Source organism: Protopterus annectens, chromosome 5.part0 (assembly GCF_019279795.1).
Source record: "Protopterus annectens isolate FY-2018-M chromosome 5.part0, PAN1.0, whole genome shotgun sequence".
NCBI classification, from domain to species: domain Eukaryota; kingdom Metazoa; phylum Chordata; order Ceratodontiformes; family Protopteridae; genus Protopterus; species Protopterus annectens.
The window spans coordinates 1,869,530,056-1,869,555,346 of NC_056735.1; positions in this window are offsets into that span (position 1 = coordinate 1,869,530,056).

Genomic DNA, 25,291 nt, shown 5'->3' on the forward strand with positions numbered 1-25,291 from the left:
GGAGGGAATACTTCTGTGCAGTATTATGTCACCTGCATACAGTGTGATGTTGGCTGATGGGATATTTGTAATTATAACATTGATAAATAATGAAAATGAATACAACTGGGCCCAGTATTGATCCTTGGGACCTCTGCTGAAAAGGTGCCCATGTCTGTATAAGGGTTTGCCTGCTGCATTAAGAAAGCTCTGTTAGAGAAATAACTTTTTAGGTCTAGGAATTGAAACCTCTTCTGCAACATCAATAGAACAGTTTAGAGGGACAGGTATATCTCACAGGGGATACCACTGCTCTGGAGCAGACTCCCTGTACACATAAGACAAAGTTTTCCTTGTCCATATTCAAGTGCAACTTGGATCTAATGATGGGAAACAGAACATTTACCTCAGCAGGACTGCCCCCATGCTACTAATAGACACAAGCAGCTCCTAAATGCTGTATCGCATGCACGGGTCCCTCTCAAATTACCTGTGGTGTGATCCCAGTTATTCTCATTAGGGCAAATATATAATAATTGACCATGGGATGAGTAAAGCCAATCTCTAACCAAATTAGGATAGGTTAATTTGAGAGAAAAAAGTAAACTTGGCCAGGCTTAAAATGGCCCACAGGGGCAGCTAGCCTAGTACTTACCTGTGAAATTAAACCAGGCAGCAATGTTAATGTCGAATCCTATGGATTCTAACTTAGTTAGCTTTGCCCTTTTAGTTATCTCTTGATGGTAGCAAAGTATCTTTTAAGGATGTCCTTTATATTGGAGTTAAAACTCTGTAGTGATAGAGTTGGGTTGTCTGCCTGGTAAAGTGTGGACCAGTCCAGGCTACTGAGGACAGGTATTAATTTGACCCTTTTGGATTCACTTTTAGCCCCTGCTTCTATTATGTTTGGAGTTTTAAATGATAGGATGTCCTGTATTGAGAGATTGTCACTAAGGTTGATAGGTAGCCAAGTTATCTGCTTCAGAATGTGAGAGATGTTGGTGATGAACAGGTCAAAAAAATAATTTATCTGTGATTAGGTTTGGTCTGGTGGGAGTGCTAATCATAAGTGCCAGGTTGTAATGTGACAGGAAGTGTCCTGTGTAGACTATGAACTGTCCTTCGATAACTATGTATCCACTACTGAAGAGAGTCCTTTTTCATTGTGCAGCTTATTAATAAGGGTTTGATGTCCAGGTCAAGGGATGTGATCATTCCATTGTATTCAGCACCTATTAGGCTGATCATTAAGTATATTGTTTCATTCTCTATGTACTTGTCCCAGCACTTACCACAGCTTGAAATTCTGCAACACTTTCTCACCAAGAACGCCAAAGGCCTAAATCATAAAAGCTACAATGACCTTCTCAAAGCCTTGTCCCCCTTCACAGTAGCCTACAAGTTACTGAGGTAAACCTCTGCCTCATTAACAGAGTGTTCAGCCAACCTCATCCTTTCAGACTGACTGCATATTTAAAAGTCCAGTGGTGGCATAAACACCCATTCATGAGAAAGATCTTAATCTCTTCTGCAACATAAATAGAACATGTTAGAGGGATAGCTCTGTATCACAGAGAACAACACTTCTTTGGAAATGTCTTCCTCAACACATAATACAAAGAACTTCTCTTAATCTGTTTAAAAGTAAATCTGGATGAATGGATGGGAAACCACAAATTCACCCCTGCCTTAGCACCTTTGTCCCTTATGGATAGGGGTAACATGTAAATGTTGGTCCAATTCTGGGCTATTGGTATTTATAATACAAGGGCCCTGGGTTATTTGCACTTGTAGTACAAGAACTACAAACTTCTTGGGAATGCATAGCTAAGCTTCAAAGATCCTCATGGATCAATAACCTAGTAAGTACCCAGGAACCTATTCTACATATGTGCAGTAAAAAAGATTGGAATTAATATCTCATGCTTTTTTTTCTGTGACAACCAACTCTTTCTATGCTTTTCCTTCCTTATACACCTAGCGTCTTACTCCCTTTATCCTCCTACTTTTCCCTTCTCACCTTCCATTGGCACTCCAACAATGAGTTATCAATACCATCCTTTGCTCTTTAACTCTCCCAGCTTTTTTTATTTCTTTCAGCAGGTCCTATATGTTTACCAAAATTGACTATTTAATTATCTTCCTTTCTCTGATATTCCTTCTAGTTAACTTATGTACTGTATGCATTTTGTATGATTGACTAAAAGCAAATCAAAGCTTTATATTATAACTACATGTATTCCTCTAATTGCCTTATTGTCAGTACAGTAGTACAACTGTCATCTCATTGTCATGTTAGTGTTTTTAACTTGTATGCCCTATGCATTCATTAAATTGCCTTTGCTATTGTGCTACAGTTGAACTGTTGTGGCATTGTATATGTGGAGCTTTTCTTCCTGGGCCTCTGCTGAAAATGGACCAGATTAGGCTCTGGTGGACATTCCTGGTAAACAAATGGAAATAAATAAATAAATACATACATACATACATACATACATACATACATAAGCATAAAGAACTTCATTTGCTGGCAAACTAAATCAGAGATCTTTTGGACTAATTTGTTGTGTTGGAAACCCTGAAGGATTACTGACAAGTATTTTATCTACCTCTGTACCAAAGCATATCATTATCACATTCATCTATTTGTTTGTTGATAGCTACTTTATCTGATTCAGGGTCTCTGGTGAGCCAAAGTCTATCACAGCATTCAGTGGGCAAATGGCAGATAAACTAATTCTGGATAGCATGCTAGCTATTGCTGGATGTGCATGTAGACACACACACACACACACACACACACACACACACACACACACACACACACACACACACACACACACACACACACACACACTATAAATACTGGATAATTTGAAAGCTTACCGGTTTTAACTATAGCTTATCAGTAAGGAAGGAAATTAAAGTGAGGTGGCATCCAGTGGTGTGAGAGGGTCAGTTCTGGTGCAATACAGCAGTTTTGTCCCTACTTTGTGCCTTTATGTTTGTATGTGTGAAAACAGAGTACATAGGAAAGCTCCACAAGGACACAGGGGAGACATGCTGACTGCCCAAAAATAATCTCTGCTAAGGACATAACTGGATTGCCAAGAAATGTGAGGCAATACTACCAATCTATACACCGCAGCATCATTAACACATTCAGTGTTTAAAACATGCTGTTATAACATGTGTTAACCCCTAGCATGGATTACAAAACACACAAAGCAAATGCCAAGGCCAGCAAGTTATATGGAAATACTGTTAGGCAGCAGTTTGTTGTACTTAAGTGGACAAACAGTAATTAAGAATAAGCAACAGACATGTTTCAAGTGACTGTCATTACTTTTAATGTAGTAAATTCAGTAGTGTCTCAGTTCTTATCCCCCAACAAGCACTTGTCACTCACTGCTGGTACCAAACTTCTAGAAACTTCTAACAGAGCATTACATTGCCCCAGACTGAAGAGAATGGCCCAGCTGTAGAACTTCTTCTTTAATACATGGTCATGCTGTGCTTAAGCTTGTTTTACACTTTAATTCATGTAAGCATTTGTTAAATTTCTCTGACTTCTGCCACCACTTTTCATGCCCTACAAATTTTGTATATAGAACTGCATACATTTTATTTATTTATTTATTTATATTTGTTTATTGAAAAGGTCCAACTGGGATAAAACCCTTTCTCAGCAGAGGACCAGAAAGAGAAGCTCGACATTTAACACCAGTTTTGATATATACATAATTTACGGCTGCATGATATCAGAAGGAATACAAAATATTGAAATCTGAAGAAGAAATAAGGGATCTAGGGACCCAAGTAGATAGCCAGCTTTCCTTTGATAACCATGTTGCCAAACTGGTTACAAAATCCTTCTATGTAACCCATCTGATCATGAAAGGGTTCGCATCAAGATCTAAGGATGTAATGGTGCCCCTCTACTCTTCCCTCATCAGACCCATTATTGAGTACAATGCACCAATTGGAATGTACCTGGCTAGACATCTCCAGCAGCTGGAGAGACCACAGAGGTACCTAACCAAGAGAATTACTGGCCTCAAACAGTTGCCCTATGCAGCATGATTGAAAAAGCTAAGACTGTTCTCTGTTGCATACTGCTTTCTCAGAGGCGATCTCTGTCTAACATACAGAGCCATGTCCAACCCAGAATTGTTGAACATGCTCCATCTTAGCAAAACCAAATCTACTCGAGCTACACGCTCTAGGGATATAAACCTCAACACAACAATGAATAGAACATGCTGGAGGGATAGATTCCTTCAGAGACTTCCCTTACTATGGAACAGGGTCCCAATCTACATAAGACAGAGCCCCTCACTATCACTCTTCAAGAGGAACCTTGATGAGTGGATGGGTAACAGAAAGTTCACACCGGGGATCACACCAACAGCACTACTAGATAGGGGCCAAGGGTACTAGCTGCTAGTACAAGGGTCTAGGGAAGTACTAAAGGGGCGGTGAATACCGCACAACGTGGCTGGGCTAATATATGCCTTCGGGCAGATAGCTCAGCAGTAGGATTGATCTGAAGAAGGCAGTCTTGCCAAAAGCGCTTATCATTTGATGCTTCATCTGCTTTTAAACTTTTGTGACAGTTTCAGTGAGTTTTTTAATTCATTTATTAAAGTTGGAACATTTTAATCATGGTGGTGTACTCAGTATCTCTTTTCCTTGTTTGTACTTTGTTCTGGTAGTGGGGACTTATCCTTTGCCATACCCTGGAATAAGCTTCCCATTCATGTCAAGCAGAGCACCTTGCTGGCCCTCTTCAAGAGAAATCTTGACGAGTGGATGGGTAACAGAAAGTTCACTCTAGGGATCATTCCAGTTGCCCTATTGGATAGGGGCACTATGAACTAACTTCCAGTGGCACGGTGCCTGGGCAATTTTTTTGGGCTAGGCTTGTAAAGGGTCCAGGGCCATTAGCCTAGTACACACCTATGAACCTATGAACATGCTTCACCCTGATATTCCTTAAAGCAATACTCCTTGTTATATATCTCATCTATAAAGCTGGGGTTATTCAAATCCTGAAATAATTTCCCCCTAATGCGTCAAGCACTTGACTGACTACAGTTTATAAATTCTCACACAGATGTTGCAAATGAAGTGTATAATTTTGAGCTTTCCTATCATTCAAGCTCAGCTACCACCACCAGGTCTGCCTAACATTTAAAGGGGTGCGTGTGTGGGAAGATTGCATATTTTGTGTCTGTAGACTACATTACCCTATTTGTCTCACATTACTCTGATTTTTGGCATACAATGTAGCAGTTTGCTACTGATATTGAAGCAGGTGATATAAAAATCAGAGAAAAGTACCTTCAAAAAGATGACAGTGGGCTTTTTTAATATTCTTTTTGGCCCTGTCTCTCATGACCATCAAACTCTATTGGCCTATTTGTTCCTTCAGACTCTTAACAGCCAATAAGGTGAAACTAAGAATGGTGACTGTCATTCAGTGAGGTTAGGAATTTATTTCTCTTATGCTCCTAATGCCATGCTGTTGTCTGGAATTGGTAGTGCAACGTATGCCATGCTGGACGCAGTGTGGGTGTGTGGTTTTACACACCAACTGTTTCCAAGCTACAGTACATGCTCATTCATTACTACTCAGGTCTGGGGTTTCAGGACTTGCAGTGCTTGGCTCCCCTCAGGTTGAGTTCCTGTAGCAGCACTTAACTAGCACCCTCCTCCCACCCTCCCCGAATAGATGAGGTGGCATTAACCACTTACTCCTATCTCTCCGTGGTCAGCTTTTCCACTACCCAGGATGCTAATCATACCTGTCTGAGGCATAATCAAGGCTCCATCTCTCTAAACCATGGAGCCAGCCTAAATCAGAGATCATGGTTCTCTCCCAGAAAAGAGTAGCCTGCTTTCTGCAGCTGGGGTGGGAGCAGCTGTTTTATGTTAAGACATTTAAGTACATGTGGGTCTTGTTTGCAAGTCAGGGTAGATAAGATCAGGAGATGGGTAAGTGGACTAGTGCATTGTCATCATTAGTATAAGTTCATCTTGGACTGTGGTGATGTGAGAGCTGAGTCACACAATTAAATTATTAGTGTAGCACTCATTTTGTGTTTCCATACTAACCTTTGGCCAGAAAATGTAGGCAGTAACTGAAAGCATGAGACCATGGATACAAGTAATAAAAATGAAGCTAACTTGCAGGGTAGCCTGGCTTACTCTCTATGACATAGTCAGGAGCTCAGCAGTCTAACAAGATATCAGATGACATCCACTCCTGTTCTGTGTCGAAAGGAGTCAAATGAAGTAGCTTAGACATCTAGGGAAGATGCCGCTGGACACCTCCTTTAGAAGGTGGATCAGGCATTGCCCACTTGGAGGAGATCCTAAAGCAGACCTGGGATATGCTGAAGGAATTATATGTCTCTCTGTATAATTAAGAATGCCAGGTCATCCTGCAAAAATGAGCTGGAGACTGTGGCTGTGGATATGCAGGTCTGGTCAGCTGTTATGAAGATAACAGTTTTGAAAATGTACAGTTGCCTAGATCAATGTTAGATCATTGCCCAGAAGCATAATTAAGTGTCCTTTTAATTTCCCCTCTCCTTCATGATTGCTATCTTAACTTCAGTATCACCTAAAGAAATGCAGACCTATCACATCAGTGTAGTCTTATATCCCTCCAAGTGGTTTTCCAGTCCTTTGTGAAGCCAAAGCACTACGCTACTCACCAGGTGTTTAGTCTTGTATCGAAACTTATGATACAGTGTACCATAGCCTCTCTCATGCCATGGAGAAGAAACATCTTGGAAAATGTTACCATGTATGTTTTTGGTCTAAAACCCTTCCTAATTGTACAAATACTTGCTATATTTTGTACTAAGGAAGAAAATAGCATTTGTCTCTCTTCCTTGCACAGCTCTTCAGCAAACTTAAGAATGTGCTTCCTGTTCTTCCTAGCCATAACGCCAGACAGGCAGGCAGGCATCTAATCTCCCTGCCTATACCATTCCCAAGTTAATTCATTTATCCTAGCAATGAAATTTCCCATAAAAGGTTACTTCTTTGTCATTTACGGCTCCATGTAAACTTTGTGGAGCCTCCTGTGTAGAAATCTCCAACATTCTTCTTTTTTTTTAAAGCTAGAAACATCTTTATTAAATTATCACATATGACATAGGCAATCATACCTTTATATAAATGAAAACAAACCATATTGGCATAATTTTAGTTGCAAACATTATATATCACTTATAATCTATCTAGTAATTTTCAGTCAGACATTACATAGCTCATTTAAATCCTGCCTTCTTTTAAACCTCATCCCTCCTCTGCATGTATTATTCCGACAATTCCCATGTTTCTATGTAATTTGCTCCTACCCTTTTCTAAAGATCCCAGTCCCAGTTGTTTATCTCTGTCAGTATCTTCACTACTTCTAGTACAGTTGATTTAGATTTTCATTTCCATATTCTACTAACTGCTTTTTTTTTGCAGCCAACATAATTAGAATCAACATGGCTTTACTAGGTTTAGCCAATTTTGATTTTATATCATAGCTCAAAAAAAATAATTTCCTTAGTTACATCAATTTGCTCACCTGGTATCTCTGACAGAGTAGTCTGCAGGGATTCTTTAAAATCTGCCAACTCATTACACTGCCAGAAAATCTGTTTCCAATTAGCTCTTTATCCCCATAAGACCGCCAACATTTGCTGTCTAACTGAAGAAAAGTTCTTTGGAGCCTACTTGGGGTATAAAAATACTATGTAACACTTCCAAGCAAAGATCCTAAGTGTTCTAGACTTTTTTTGGATATTTAGGAGACATATATATGTCCCCCGTTTTTTTTTAATTACTTATCCACTCTCTCTTCCCAATCCTTTCTAACCTCCTCTGATTGATTCTTATAGTTATCATGCAATATTTTGTTTTTTTCTACTAATTATTCCTTTTTTAGCAGCAGCTTCTGCTCTATATTCTATTAAAAACTATACCAGTGCTGGTCTTTCACTTAAAATCCCCCTTTTTCTTTCTTGTTGCCTATACTCTGATATCAGTCCTTGATAGGGAAGGCAATCTCTAGCCTGCAGTCCAAATAAATTCTTGACCTCTTTCCATTCTATTATCTTTCTCCTCTCTAATTAATTGATCCCAATACCTTGGTTCTTTTGCCAGTTTTCTGCAATAAATTACAGCCTCTTCTTGCCTATTGTCTGTATCCCTAATTGCAGTCATCTCTATTGGCAGAATCTCCTTTCTCAATTCTAGTGTTTCCTAGGTCTTATAATACTTTCTGCTGCTTTACGAATATAATATCCTGTATGGGTATTTTTATTCTCCTTAAGGATCTATATCATACCTTTCAACCAACAAAATGGGAGGACAAAGGCCCAAAAATAGGGACATATTTTAAATATTGCTCTTATAAACTTAGAAAGTTGCTAAAGATAACAGGGTTTCTTTTAATATACATTTTCTGAAGGATTAGAATTCTGAAACTCAAATGTATGTCATAATTTAGTGACCTCAATCCACAAATCATCCCAGTGATTTGCCAGAAAACCACAAATTTTATGAGGAACAAACCAAAAATATGAGCCAAAAATTTGGACATTCTGAGAAAATATGGACAGTTGAGAGGTATGCTGCATTCAAAATCCCAGTCTCTCCTTGTTTCTTGAGCTTCCCCTCTGTTTCATAATCATCTCTTTCCACTTTGAATTATAGGTTTCTGCTTGTGCTACGTAAGTATTGGAGCCTTATCTGTAATACTCTTTCAAATCAGGTAATTTGAAACCACCTTATTCTACTGGAAGTACCAGCTTATCCCACTTAACTCTTGCCATCTTCCCCTCCCAGATAAAATCCTTCAGCTCTTTATTAATTGCTATCCACAACTTCTCCTCTGGTTGATAAACATATGCCTGACCAATGTATAAAACTAAGGGGACTAAAAACATTTTAACTGCTTGTATCTTGCTATCCATGTCCATATAACAGCACTTCCAGTTTCTCAGTTTTTGTATTATCTTTTGTTTTGTCTCTTTCCACATATCCTTAGGTGTCACACCAGAATCCCTTTTAATCTATACTGCTAAGTACTTCATTTTATCATGTCCCCATCTCCAACATTATTCTTAATCTCTAGTATTTGTGCTGCCATTGAACAACAACCCTAAACCATGACTGCATAAAAACTGGGTAGAAGTACTGTACTACCAGTAGAGGTAAATATACACTTTTCTTAACATAGAATGTAAAAAGAATAACTGCAAAATAGAAAGCATACTGCATTATGTCACATTTGTACAAATCCAATGCTGATGTTATTTTTACAGGAAATGACACCAAAATGGCAATGTAATTTTTTTAGGTTTGTGGAAAGGGTGGTGAAGAGATGATCATTCTAAAACTGCAAGAAAAAGTGTTATTACTGTAATTCCTAGTACGTTAAGATAATCATTTTTAAAAGAGTGCGATGGCAGATGGCTCATTATGTTAATTAATTAGCATATATGGACCTAATGTGGACCAAACCATCCACCTAGAAGCAGTATTTAATATTATTAAGTCATCTAGAGCAACACCTCATCATATTTGCTGGTGACTTCAGAGTGGTACTTAACCCTCTTGTACAATCCCTGTAGACAGAGTGCATTTGCCTAAGGATGCCAATTGTTTGCCACAATTAATCACCAAAATGAATATGTTAAATGCTTGGAGAACTCTTTACCTTCTCCAAACAACTTTACATATGTTGATAGCAATATCAATATGGCCAGTAGATTAGAGATGTTGCTAATTTATTTTGAAACTCTTGATACCCATTACAGTTGATACTACTTACTTATGAATGGCACCATTGCTGTTTGCAGAAGGGCAATGTGCCTCCACACTTAGATTTCTGCTTGGTTACTATAATGAATACACCATAGCAGTGCGGGTTCAGTAGGTTTGAAGTCCAGTAGGTAACACATAGTGCTCATGCTGTGTGATGAGCCAGATGAATGAGCCGGCAGAGGCCACTCACTCCCATCTTCCCTGGCCAGCTCCTACAAATATCCAAGCCACTATATGAACTTGGGTCACCTGATCCATACTCAAGGCTTGATCCCTTTATGCCACAGGGTGGCCAATCTGCTCTTCATTTTTGGTAATTAGTGAGCAGCAATTTTAGTATTTATAGTCCCTGGAAGTGGGAACTATCCAGCTCTTCAAATCATCAGCATTTCTGAGTAATGATTAGAAACTTCCTTTCTTAATCCAAGCAGTTCTCCGCAGAGTGGACAGCAGCATAAATTGTTAACCATCACTGCTCTATGACCATTGTACTGCCTCAGTTCCATCATTTCTAATTGTTGACTTTTGAACTGATTTTGCTTGCTGTTGACCACTGCTTACTTTTAGACTGTTTAAATCACATTTTAATTTTGAATGTTTTCTACCAGTTACTCATGAAGAAAACCTACTACATTATAAGTAGAAGTGCTGGAGAGAGAGAGAGAGAGAGAGAGAGAGAGAGAGAGAGAGAGAGAGAAAGGACTGTGTGTATAAACAGAATGGCCTGGAGTTTTTTTTCAATGCTCCTCCAATAAAGTGATATTCTATTCATTTACTTAATTTGTCAGAAAATTATTTTCAGTTTCTGCTTTGTTATTTTCTGGAAATGTATTCAGTATCCCTTTGTACTATATATTTTTCAGTTTGTTATAACATTGTCTGACAGTTTCATCCTGGACTTCAGTCTTTGGGTGCAAAACATCTATGTCCTTACCAATAAAAGTGATGAAAACATGCTACTGTAGCAAACATTCTCTGCTGGGTTTGAACCCCATCTGTATTTTTCCTGGCAGCTGACCATCAGCTTCTCTCAAGATGTATCCTCATCTACCTGGTCTACTGCACCTGCGTTAGCCTCCCCCTGGCTAAGCACAACTATTACTCAGTGCTGGTGAGGAGACTGAGGAACTTAGGGTAGCATCATACTGCTATGGGACAGGTTTTTTTGCCTAATTCCCCACCTCTTGTGTGGTCCTGTCCTGTTTCCTGGGGTTGGCATGCAACCAGCTCCATGATGTCTGAGCCACACATCCACATGCACCTCGGCCTGTGCCCTGCCTCCCTACAGTACAACATGTCATATGAGTATCCAGTCCCTGACAGGGATCATTTGCAATGGTGTGTACAACAACAAATGCCAACCCCCACCCCATTCAGAAGAGACTCATCCACCCTCCTAGCTTGCACCATCAAACACCTAAGCTGTTAAACAAAGCCAAGTTGCCTGGGCCATAATCAAGACTTTCTCCCTCTATGTCACCAGTTCAGGCTATACCAACTGTATAATTTGTTTAGGGGAAGAACACACTTTAGTTGACTGCAAGCTATGGCAGACCCTCAAGGCTGGAACACAAAAACTGATGTCTAAAACTCCTACCCTGTACTCTTTTTATAATCTCCTTTTCTTTCCATACTTACTTTCGTCTATAACCATAATATGAACATTCTCTCTCTCTCATACTAAGACATCACTCATTTTCCTATCACTGTCTCTAATCATGCAATATCTAATATCTCTTTTAAATATCTTATTAGAATTGTCTCAGGTCTCATTTATTGCATACTAATCTATATAACAAGTAATATGACTAATGAGCTTTTCCACACATATTTTCCCCATCTCAAATTATTGTTTTTCATTGCACTCTAGTATGAAACATATGTTCTATATTTTCAAATTACAACATTTTAACTGTTATATTTTGTGGTGTAACATGATACTTAATGATTTAAAATATCTGTAATTGATTTTTGAAAGATTGTGATTGTGGAGCTTTCCTCCCCCAGCCTCCGCTGAAAGTGGACACTTTCTGGCGCAGTTGGACTTTCCTGGTAAACAAATGTGAAATAAATAAATAAAGCTAATCTACTGAGAGAAACAAAAACAACATTTCTGATACTAAACCAGAGCAGGGGCTGAAGAACAGAAGGAAGAGGTTCATGTCGCCAATTAAAAAAATAATCTCTTACTAATTTCAGAAAGGTCAGGGCAGAAAAAAACATAAAGTCAGAAACAGTGGAAAAAATGTGGTATTGCTGGTGCATCTGTGTATGTATGTGTGTGTGCATGAGTACATGCATGTGTGTGTGTGTGTGTGTGTGTGTGTGTTTGTGAGTTAGTATGTGTGCACATGTGTTTGTGTGTGTGAGTTAGTGTGTGTGTGTGTGTGAGTGTGTGTGAGTTAGTATGTGTGCGTTTGTGTGTGTGTGTTTAAATGCACATGTGTGTGTGTGTGTGTGTGTGTGTGTGTGTGTGTGTGTGTGTGTGTGTGTGTGTGTGTGTGTGTGTGTGTGCGTGCGTGCATGCATGTATATGTGCATGTGTGCACAGGAAAGGGGGGCATCCACTACCCTTACTTCTGCTAAGCCTTTTAATTTGACTGAGGTCATAGCATTAAGCCAGATCTCTGACACTAATGCACTACTTTTAATACCTGTAGCCTGAAAGATGCCTGCAGCTTACAAAAGGGAACTAAAGAAGATCCCACCAATGAAGGCTCCATTGACAAGGGTCCAGATTATGTTGGTTCTAACCTCAAGTATCATTGAAGCAAATGCCTTAGAGTTGAGGCTTGCTGAAGGGTATGCAAACTTCATGCCAGATCATGAATTAGAGCATATCTTCTCTCCATATGCATTATTTGAGACATCTGAATTATTTTCTGCTTCATCAAAAAGAAACAAATCTGGTGAGCAAAGGTTAAGATGGGCAGGAATAGTAAAACGCTGTAGTTAGGTCAACATCATTTTATTCTACAGATGTGATGGGAACTCCAGCTACTTTGTCAGGTATGCCACCTGACAGTTTTGTGAGATGTTGAACCTGATGCAGGTATATTACAAATGCAGAGGAAAAAATATTTCTTTACCAAAGAAAGGTATTATGAATATATAAGGCAGAATAACCATATTCTTCGGTAAATCCACTCCTCCTGTCCTGAATCTGTAATATTATAAAGGATATTTCTGTTAGATGTCTGCCTCAACTGTCTACACCTAGAAGGGTGGATAAATTGGACAGAGCGCTACATAATGACCTAGCAAAATGTAGAATTTTTAAAGTGGACCCAAGGACTGCATCTTTGATGGCACATTCTGCAAAAATTACTTAGTGTTTAGGGTCTTTGCATTCAGCCCAGGCCTCCAGAATTTTAGACAGCTATGAAAGAAAGTGTATACCTTCTCTATCCTTGTAGTAAAAAATTAAATTACGCAACAGGTATAAAAGTGAACCAAAGTACAGTGGTCCTACAAGTTTAATATTTTAGTCAAGCCACTAAGGGCAATAGTTCCGAATGTGTTGACTGTTATCATTTTGATTTCCTACAGCATGAAGCATCTCAGCTCATACACATCTGCATAAAACTGCGTCTTTGAGTACATAAAGATTTCTCCAACAGTGTTTGGGGGAAGGGTATGTTCAAACACAGAAATCTCTGAAAACCAAAAACATGTTTTTTGTGGAAGGTCATGCCCTTCTGCAGCTTATGTACCTCCCCTTACGTTATTACTGTAAGGTTGCTGCAACTCAGAGAAGAGCAATACTTACTAAAAAATTAAAACAGTATGTAGTCTTCTGTAGGATGTTGTGGTCTGCATGAAAGAATAAGCAATCACTTTGAGGTAAAATAATGTGCAGTAAGCAATCAAACAGAATAAAAGTGAGAAATGCACTTTTGAGTACATGAAAGGAAACACACATCCTAATTCAGTTAAGTCTGCTAATAAATTAAGAAGGGATATGGCAAACTGAAATTGTAATGTCATGGATACCTCATGATGTGTGTAGCATCATGAATTGTCTTTAAAAGCTATGTCTGGCTAATGTTTCATACCTATCTTGACAATGTCAAAGCACTCCTTGTAAATGCTACTCTGAATTCATATACACTTTTTCATCAGAAAGCTAAAAAAAATCTAGATTTGGAAAAATGCAGAAACTAAATGTGGCTCATAGCAAGTTTTTATTTTTTTATTTTATTTTACAATTTCATAACCAGGGAAGTGAATTGGTCTAATGACCCTTTTTACTTGCAAGCAGGGTACAAATGTACAACAGTACTAACACAACAAAGAATTGTGCAATGCAAATGCTTTTTAAGCTCTTATACATTTTTTTAGATTTTTGTACAGATTCACCTGTTTGCTGCTGTGTCACCAAACCCAGTGTAGTATTAATGGAAGGAAAGGCCAATTTCCTGTAACTTGTGCTGTGATTTGCAGAGTGTTTAGATATACTGCAGTCAGATTTTAGTATAAGAAAATGTAAACTTATGCAATATGGTGGAAAAATACCTGCTAGAAGTGGGGCTGGTGAAAGTAATATAGGTAGAGGGGTCACAATCAGCCAGCATTGATTCTTAAAATGTGGTGTGAAAGAACATTGATAAAGGCTATCAAGATACTATGCTCCTTAGTGTAACAGATTCTAAATATGTTGACATTACCTTTCCATTTTACAGTCTATTGCTAAGGTGTTATCTGTTGAACTGTGTCTGGTTCTTGTGGCTATAGAGAGAGAGAGATTAAGGTGATAGAAAGTATGCAAATGAGTTGCCAGAATCTTTAGAGGACCAGAAGGGTGGCCAAGCTAGGCTGCCACATTCACAGTGAAAGTGAATAAACATAACCTTGTTGGAAAGCATGGCGGGTGAGAGATCTGGATCTGAAGAAGAATGGGGCTGCGGAAGGAAGAAGGGGTATGTTGCCAGATGTTACCATGGCCCAATCACCCTTTACTGGGGGAGGGGTACTAGGACAGTCAAATATTTTTATCCCAATATCAATCAGTAACAATTTTTCAAGCAAGAAAATATGTTTTTTGATACGAGACTCTCTTTTTAATTTATCCAAGACTTTTGGGCTTCTAATACCATGACAGGAATGGACTCCATTCCTAAGTCAAAGTATTATTAAAGTTCATGAAATTAGTATTATTTCAGTCTTAAATGTTAGCCTAAAGTGGTCTTTGTAGCACCCAGAATGTGCCTAGAACTGATTCCTTCTGCAATCTGTACAGAGTGACATGTATCTAAATAGAACTGTAAATTATTTTTTTATGAGACCCATTGTTCCTGCTACTATTGGAAATGTCTGGGTTTCCTTCTTCCACATTGCTCTTGTTTCTGCCTGCAAATCCTGGCATTTTATGACTTTGTGTCTCTCTGTGCATAAGACACTGCCATCACTGGGTAATGCAATTTCAATGATCAATGCTACTTTTGTCTTCTTTCCTGGACTACTGTATCTGGCTTTTTTTGCATTTGTTTTTTTTGAACTGTTGATAATGGATGATCCCATGTGATATAAACTTCATCATTTTCTATAATGCTTTGTGGCTCATGTTTCCAATGCTTCTTAGCTACTTCAGTATTATAATGTTTGCACAATCCCCAGTGTAACAGTCTTGCTGCATTATTATGCCTTTCAGTATGCAGTTCTTCTGCCATTAGTGTATCAGACCCAGCAACAAGATATGCGACTGTTTCCAGTTCTGTTTTACAAAACCTGCATCTGTCTGTTTCTCTGACATGTTCAATCGGCTTTTCAAAAACACATGTACATAGTCCACTACCTTCAGCCGCAAATATTAACCTTTCATCTTTTGGTTTAAAATCTACCTCTCCTTAACCATTCCTGTATTAAATCCTGATCAACATGAGGTTGTTCAAGGAATTTTCTGTACTTGCAGCTATATTTATACATTTTCCACATTTCTTGCCTTCTCATCTGATCCTTCACCTTATATTATTTCTTTTGTTCTTTGGCATATTCAGTTGCTGCCTGATTTTTATCTACTTCTAGATGGATTTCTATTCCCACTTGACACTCATATGCTTCTCCAAAACTAAGCAGGGAAGCAATCTTAGACTTGTTCTCCTCATGTTTTAAAACTTTATGATTGGATCTTGTAAGGTTAATAAATACGTATGCAGTCCTACAATTGCAGCTCTATACATGTAATCAGTTTCAAGAAGGCCAATACCTCCTTCAGAATGGGGAATACCTTGGTATATACTGATTTTTATAGATCAGTTGATAAGCATGAAACATTTTTTCTTGTTTTCCTGTCCAAATTATCCAGTACCTTTTGGGGCCAGTCAGTCACCCCAAGCTGTAAATTAGAATAGGAAGATCAAATTGGTTAATAGCTTGGACTTTGTTCCTAGATGTCAGAACTGTTTTCAGTATTCATTTTAGTCTTCCAAAATATTGCTAAGTTTCATTCTTATTTGCTTATGTTTTATTGTTGATCCTTCATAAATTCCCAAATATTTATACACTCCCTCTTGCTCAAGTTCCTTTATATCACATTCCTGTCCCAGGCTGATATTTTCCTGGTGCTGCAGCTTTCCTGCTTTACAGGTTACCTTTGCCCATTTATCAAGACCAAATGACATTGTTATAGCACATCCACAAAGAGAAGATGAGAAGTCGTTACACTTTGTTGTTTTCTGTGAGCCAGATTGTAGCCATGATCTAATCTATTAAGTAGACAGCTTAATGGGTTAAAGGAAAGACAAAAGAGCAGCTATGACAAAGAGTCACCTTGGAATATCTCCCTTTGAATTTTCATACCTAGGATAATAATTTGTCCTGTATCATGGCATAGCTTCAAAGTGGTTTGCCACTGTTACACGTTCGCTGTAATGTAATTGATCAATATAGGGTGTATCTTATAGGTTCATAGGTAGGTACTAGGCTATCTGTCCGAGGGCATTTATAAGCCTAGCCAAAGTGTGCCGGCTTTTGCCCCATTGATTAATTAACTGATCCTCTGTCAAGCAGAGCCAATGAAGTGATCCCAGGGGTGTATTTTCTGTTACCCATCCACTCATCAAGGTTTCTCTTGAAGAGTCTTAGTGAGGAGCTCTGTCTAATGTAGTTTGGAATTTTGTTCCAAAGCGTGGGGAGTCTCTGTGACAGGAATCTATCACTCCAGCATGTTCTATTTATTGCTGTGGTGAGGTTTAGCTCACTAGAGCATGTGGCTTGCAGTGACTTGGATTTCTTTAGGTGGAGCATGTCCATCAGTTCTGAGTTGGACATGGCTTTGTAAGTCAGGCAGAGATCACCTCTGAGTAAGCGATATGCCACTGAGTACAGCTGGAGTTTTTTCAGTCGGGCTGCATAGGACATATGTTTGAGGCCAGTAATTCTCTTGGTGAGGTACTTTTGTGGTCTTTCCAGCTGTTGGAAGTGTCTTGTGAGGTGCATCCCAAATGGGGCATTGTACTCAATGATGGGTCTGATGAGTGACGAGTAGAGGGGCATTATAACCTCTTTATTTCTAGATGCGAACCCTTTAGTAATTAGATGGGCCACATAGAAGGATTTCCTAACTACTTTGGCAATATGATTGTCAGAGGAGAGATTACTATCTACCTGGGTCCCCAGATCTCTTATTACCTCTTCTGTATTAAGGGGGCTGCCACCTATGTGGTAATTCGTGGGTTTATTGTTTTTACTAAATGGGATGACTATGCATTTTTTGGCATTTAGCTGGAGGCCATAACTTTGACACCAGGTGTCTGTCTCAATAAGGCCCTTTTGGAGGATGTCCGTGTCAGCCAGAGAGTCAATTATGGCTCCCAGTTTGCAGTCATGGGTGAACTTGGTTAGCCATAGTCCTCTTGTGTTTGCCTGTACTTCTCAGAAGTATATGCCAAACAGTAGGGGTCCCAGGACCGAGCCTTGCGGGACACCACTTGTGACTGGTTTAGAGTTGGATCTGAAGCCCGCTATTCTTACCGTGTGAGTTCTGTCTGTAAGCCAGTTGGCAACCCATCTCATGCCGTAGGGGTTTATGTTCATGCTGGTGAGTTTTTCTGAAATACCTGAGTGGGGAATGGTGTCGAAAGCCTTGGCGAGATCAAGGTAGGCTGTGTGAACCACCTTTCCCTTGTCTATGGCCTTGGTGACTGTCTCAAAGAAGTCAGCCAGGTTTAGTAGGCATGATCTGCCCTAAGCCGAACTGGGTCGGGTCAAGTGTTTGGAGGTTCCCAATCTCTTTGTTAATGAGTTCCATGATGATGGGCTCCATAGCCTTGCAGACCAGGCTAGTCAGGCTTATGGGGTGATAGTTATACATTTGTAAGCGCTTTTTTATCTATGAATGTGGATTCTGTCAAAAGCTTTTTTGTAGTCTCTCCAGCCATGCTTAGATTCTTCCCTTTTTTACAATTCTCCATTATGACTTTATTTAACAACAAATTATCCTTTGTTCCATATGACTTTCTTTTGTTACCCTTATGTTCTATCTCCATGATTGAGTTTTCTTCTAAATGAATATAAGCTCTGTCAGCATCAGTTCCAGTGTATAGTTTATAAATCATTAGAAGGCATGTTATTAGTCTATAATTTTAGGATATCTTGCAGGTTCACTGTTAAGGAGGAGTATTGTTTTTCTTGTTGTTAACCAGGTTGGCGTCTAAGGGTGCACTTATAAAAAGTTCTTACTCACAGCTAAATCTTCAAGTAAAGATGTTAATACTTTTAGCCAGAAATTAAGTATTGCATCTGGGCCTGGGGTTTTCCATTTAGGAACTTTTCTTAATTTTGTTTCCATTTCTTTGTCTGTTATTACATCCCATTTCATATCCTATACATTTGAACTTCTTATTCTTTCTTTTATTTCTTCTGTCCATTCAGTATCTATGTTATGCTCCTCAGGATCTTCATGGACATTTATCCAGAATGTGTCTACTTCTTTTTTGTGTGGTGTTTCTATTCCTTTTGCCATGTTTCCCAATTGTCTATAAACCTTTTTTGGGTTAGCAATAACTTGCTTATTTTGTACTTTTCCTTTATATTTATCTGCATATCTTCTAAGTTTTTCTGCCTGTGCTGATAGCTTTTGTTTATTATTTGTGATAGTGTACAATAGAGCCCGGTCTGTTCTGATACTGCACATTGCTTTTATCATGTCTATCTTTCTGAACATTTTTGTTGATCTTTTTCCTCTTCCATACTCCTCTACCAGTGGCACATCCTGTCTTACTTGCTTTATAGTTTTCTCTATTCGATACTTCCATGATGACATTTGATTTCTCCCCCTTCCTTTCACTTACTGCCCTGTGTTTTTGTGGTAAGACTTTATCTATTATTAATTTACTTGCACAGTAATATATCCTATTTACTTCTGTTATATTGCATGAATTTCTATGAACATTCTTGATTACTGTGTTCATTTGTTTTATCAAACTTCTAACATTTTGGGTCTTATTGACTTCCTGTAGGCTATTTCTTCCATTGGTGTTAATATGTCTATCCATCTCTATTAAATCAAGCAATTCTTCCCTTATATCATTTTCTTCTAAACTAAGAGTGCATTCTTTGTTTTCTGTGGGCATTCTGCAGAAAGTTCCAGCAAATCTTCCTGTGCCATATTCTCTTCAACTTCACCCTGTGTTATCAATTGGTCTTTCATATGGGAACTCACTGGCCTATCACTCCACAACATTGACTATGTCAGAGATGCCACAATTTCCTGTTCCTTCCCTTGCCATGCAACTCCAACTGAACCTTTTGTCCTAGTTTCCTACTGAAGGCTCCAAAGTATCTCCATATGGCAACTCATCAGATACTTTATGCTCTACTCATTTCTCCTTAATTTGGGAATTCATTATTCTATCATCCTGCAATGTTATCAGAGTTAGATTTTCTACAGTAAAGCCTTCACTTCACAAGTAATCCATAACTTCAATTTCTATTTTTTTGACTTCTCCATTACTAATCCTCTTTTATACTTTCCTCCTTTGTTTTCATATTTTTTGCATCATATAATTTTCCATATGTAGATGCTTTTGCCTGTATTTCTCTTCAACTATCTTTGGTGTTGCTTTTTGTATCGATTAGCTTTGCTTTCGCCTTTGCATAAATATTCCACCATATAAAATCTATTTTTATTTCCTCTTTAGATGTCTCCTGCTCCTTATGTTTCTTTTTACTTGGGGGACTTGTTGTTACATCATACTGTGACATAACGTGTGTTTGACTTTTGATACTAAATCCTTCACTTCATAGGTATTCTATAACTTCGGCTTCTATTTTTCTAACTTCTGCTTTACTAATCTTATGTTCTACATTCCCCCTTTGTAACTTTATTTTTTTATATTGTGAAACTTTCCATACCTGGGTGCCTTTGCTTGTATTTTTCTCTGAATATTTTTGGAGCTGCTTTTTTCCATTAATTAATTTGGCTTTCTCCTTCTTTAAATACTGCACCATACCAGATGTCTCTTTCTTTCTCATCTTCATATTTCTTTTTTATACCTTTCAAAAATGTCTAGATTTTGTTCTTTATATTTTTGCACTTCCTCAGTCACTTCATTTTAGCACAGTTGAGTAACAGTCTTTCTGCCTTACAGTGTTTGGTCTTCTAGTTCAGTCCTTGGCTAGGGTAACTTTTGTGTAGAGTCTGCATGTCCTTCCTGTGTCCAGTTTTCATCCAGTGTTTCAGTGTCCTGTTATATCCCAAAAGCTTATAGTCGGTGAAGTAGCAATCCTCTAAATTGCCCTTAGGTATGCACGCCATAAGTGAATGAAAGAGTGTGTGCATTCATGGATTCGTGGGTTCATAGGTGTTTCCTTAGCTAACGAACACTAGGGCCCTTATAAGCATAGCTGTGCAACCCAAATGTGACCCATAAATTTGATTTATATAGGTAGTGATTTACTGACTGCCTCTGTCCATCAGAGACATAGCAGCCAGATCGGGGTGAATTTACGATTATCTAGCCATTGGTCCAAATTGCACTTAAAACGGATAGGGAGGAACTCTGCTTCACCTGGATGGGGAACCATTTTCCAGAGAATGGGAATTCTCTGAGAAACATATCTGTCTCTCCAATATGTCCTATTTATATCTCAAGCAAACTTAGGTCTTTTAATCTAGTAGTTCTGATGCTGCAAAAGATTCATCTAAAAAGGGTCCAGGGATGCATTGTATGCCTGGCAAAGATCATCTATCAGAAGTCTGTATGATATCATTTAAAGTGACAGGGCTTTGAAGCAATAAGCAGAGGACATTGTGTTTACTACATGTATTCCTTTTTTAAAGAACCTTTGCAGATGTTCCAGTTGCTGCACATGTCTGGTCAGGTACATAATGAAGGGGGCATTATACTCTATGATGGGTCTGATGAAGGCCGAGTACAGTGGTATGATGAGATTTCTGGACTTAGATGCCATGCCGTTACTTATAAGTTGAGCAACATAGAAGGATTTTCTTACTACCTTGGACACATGCTGGTTAAAGGCTAGGTTACTTTCAACATGAGTCCCGAGATCCCTGACTAGTGAATCAGCTTGTAAGGGTGTTTTATTGATGACATAGTTACCTGTGGTGATAAACTTCCCAAAAGGTACTATAATGCATTTCTTGGTATTAAATTCTGAGCCATGGCTTTGACACGAAACATTTGTCTGTATTAGACTTTCCTGATGGGTGTTCTCATCTTGGTGAAATTCAAAGACTGCTTCTAGTTTTCAATCATTTACAAACTTGGTCAGTCAAAGGTCTTTGACATTGGCTTTGACATCTGAGAAGTCAATGCCAATGACGAGTGGGCCCAGGACAGAGCCCTGGGGGATTCCACTGGTGACTGACCTCTTTGTGGAGGTGGAATCACTGTTTCTAACCTGCCGGGTCCTATCAGTGAGCCAGCTAGCTATCCAGTGTGTTATAAAGGGGTTTATACCTAGTTCCATAAGTTTGTTGACAATGCCTGAGTGGGGTATTGTATCAAATGCCACAAGTCCAAATATGAAACCAGGTAATGACAACACCAGTACAGGACAGATGAACCACCGTGAAGTACAGAACACCAAAATAACCACGTAGAAATAAAGCAGGTTTATTACAAGGCTGAGTGCTTTCTTTCCTACTCAAGGGACTTCTTCAGAACAGAACAGTAAAAACACCCAGCCACATATATACCCCACCTCAGTTAAACAATTCCATTGTAACTACCCTAATTAAACAACTAATTATGAAAGCTCAATTCTAACTTAAAAAAGCATCATGAATAAAATGAACATTTATAAATTTGAGACTCACTACTGAAAAATCATGACAAAAATACAGAAGTACCGAAAATATGTATATATAAAACTCTTGACTTGAGAAAAAAATATAAATTTGACTTCTATCCTAAAATATTATGCAATTTTAAAATACTAGAAATACTAATTGTATCAAATGCTTCAAATACTTTAGCCAGATCAAGGTAGACAGTATATACCATTTTCTCCTCATCCATTGCCATAGTGACCTTTTCAAAGAAGTTCACTAGATTCAGTAATCACGATCTTCCTTTGACAAAGCTAAACTGGGATGGATTCAGTGTCTGGAGGTCTCTTATGCCCTTGCTGATCATTTCTATGATAATTCTTTCCATAGCTTTGCAAATAAGACTAGTCAGAGTAATGGGTCTGTAGTTTCCAGGATCTGTTGAAGGTACTCCTTTATGAAAGGGGATGGCCATTGCAGTCCTCCATTCATGTGGCACAAAATCTGAAGACTATAGTTAAATAATGTCTCCAGGAGTCCTGATAAGTCATATTTTAGACTATTTAGGAGGCATCATGGGATGTTATTGGGGCCCATTGAGGCCATATTCATGGCTTTAGTGAGTGCAGCCATACATACTCCCTAGTTATGGCTGGAGGGTTATGTCTGAGGGCATTTTTTTGGGGATGGTTGGTGAGAGAGGGGGTTAAAGTTGGAACTGATTTTTTCCACTAACAGGTTTGCTATATCATCAGGCTCACTGAATGTGGCATCATTAACCACCAGTTCAGCACATTGCTGTTTCCTGCCCTTGAGGTTTCTGATAAAGCTGTAGAAGGCCTTATGGTTATCTTTCACCTGGGAGGCTATATTAACCTCAAAGTTGGCTTTGCTTGCCCTAATTAGCCCTCTTAGTTGTCTATTTACATTGATGAGAGAGTTTCTATCTAATACCCTCCTTGATTTTTGCCATAATTCTTTCCCTTTTGTTGTATATCCTGTTTAATTTGGGATATCACCAGGCTGGTTTTTCTTGGCCTACTCCTGGGCTTACTTCTGGCAAGTACAGCAGCCTCTGTGTAGCCATTGACATGATTGTACAGAGTTTCTGAGAGAAATTCAGCATAGGCTTTTGTATTCTCTGTGTTTGGAGGGGCATTGAATTTTGACAATTCATCACTTAATAAAAGGTAATTTGTCTTGGAATAGTTCCCAACTTTTACTGGTTTTAATGAGATTATAGAGTTGATTTTGATTACGAAGGAGACAATTTTATGGTCAGATCTTACCAGTGAAGATGAGACATGGGGGGGGGGGTGCAGCATTTTCTCATATTTATAAGCACTAGGTCCAGTATGTTGGAGCCTCTAGTGGGCATGTTCACTGTTTGGTAAAGGGTGATTGCATTTACTAAGTTCAGGAATCTCTGTGTTTGAAGATTTGAAGCTGTGTAGGATTCCCAGTCTAAAGAGAGGTAATTAAAATCTTCCATTAGTAGGGTGTTAGGTTAGATGGTAAGTGTCTCCAGTAGGCCCATGTATGCATTGTGAGCATCTTGGAACATGAAGGGAGACCTATAGCTGACTAGGATATGGTAAGGGATTTTGTTTATCATGATCTGTACTTGGAGGAACTCCAATGTGGAATCCTGTTTGAACACCCTGTGTGTGTGTGTGTGTGTGTGTGTGTGTGTGTGTGTGTGTGTGTGTGTGTGTGAGTGTCTGTGTGCGCACATGCATGTGTTTCTCATGCTAGACTGATGCTCTATAGCAGGTAATCTGACACTGAATACAATGAATGAATAAACTCGTGCAACATTTTTATAACACTGAGCAGGCTTTTTAATATCTACAAAATCGTAATGTTGTATAAAGCATGATGATGCTGAAAGGCTATGTACTCCTGGGGGCAGGGCATTTCCTCATTTGTTCTTGTTTATATCCTGCCCTTTCATTTAAGGAAAAGTTATTTCAACTAGAGGGTGGTGTTGCCATGGAACACATTACTCGATGTAGTGGTGTAGTACAGGTCAGCAGAAGGACCGGAGGATGGTCTTGAACAGATGCAGGAAGGAGTTGTGTGGTGGTAGGGAAAGGCAGATGCTTAGTGACCCACTGCAGCACTTAGGCAGATTTGGTAGGCTACAGGTTTTCAGTGTAAGATACTTCATGTTATGTTATCAAAATGTTTATCAAGGCAATCTGCATGCATATAAAATCTTGTATGATTTTCTTTATTTTTGTCTAATAGATATGTTGGATATATATATATATATATATATATATATATATATATATATATATATATAGTGCTGGGTAGGTTTATGATAGTAATATATATTCACGTGATGTAATTCGAAGGGAGATAACAGATGGTATTCACAAACTGTCTTGTTATGTAAAGTCTTTTTTCACTGAATCTATTCCCTGTTCATATCCATAATATTATCCAGACAACAAAAAAGAAGTGAATGTATTTTAACTAGGGGAATAAGCAAATTATAACTGGCATACAGTTTTGTACTACGAAGCATAGTGTTGGACTATGTTCTTAGCTTTTTGGAATTTCTGTCAGACGCAAAGTGTACCTAACTAGGTTAATTATCTGTTGATGATTATTACTGGCTACATTCCACACTTCTAATGCTGACCACTTTCATATGCAAAACACCATCACTGTCAAACCATCTGACTACAGCTTAGACATGCAATTGAAGTAGCATTTAAGCTTGAAACTCATAATGTGCTCTTGTGCCAAATTTCTACATAGAAAACTGGAATTCTTTATGAACAGAAACAAATTTGTCAAGAGCTGCCAGCCTTGTTTTACAAAGCATGACTAAACATTGCCCCAGGGAATCATCTCTGGATTTTTAAGAAAGCAATAAATGTTAGGGGCAGACTTTACTATATTCACTGGCTTGCTCAACATTTGAATGGGTCCATAGTTATTCCTTTTGCTTGGATAAATCCATACCAAATCAATATCTGTATCTATACGTTTTCTGTATTTTATAAGGCATAGATTCTCAGATTCAGTCACAGTGAGCCTGCTTCAAACCATAGAACCATAGAAAAGTCCTTGAGTCTTTCCTAGATATCAGAAAAGTACTTTGGGGCCTCTCTGTATAAAGGCAGCATGTATACACTTTCTATTTGTTTTTCTGTCTTTCCACTCACACACACACACACACACACACACACACACACACACACACACACACACACACACACACACACACACACA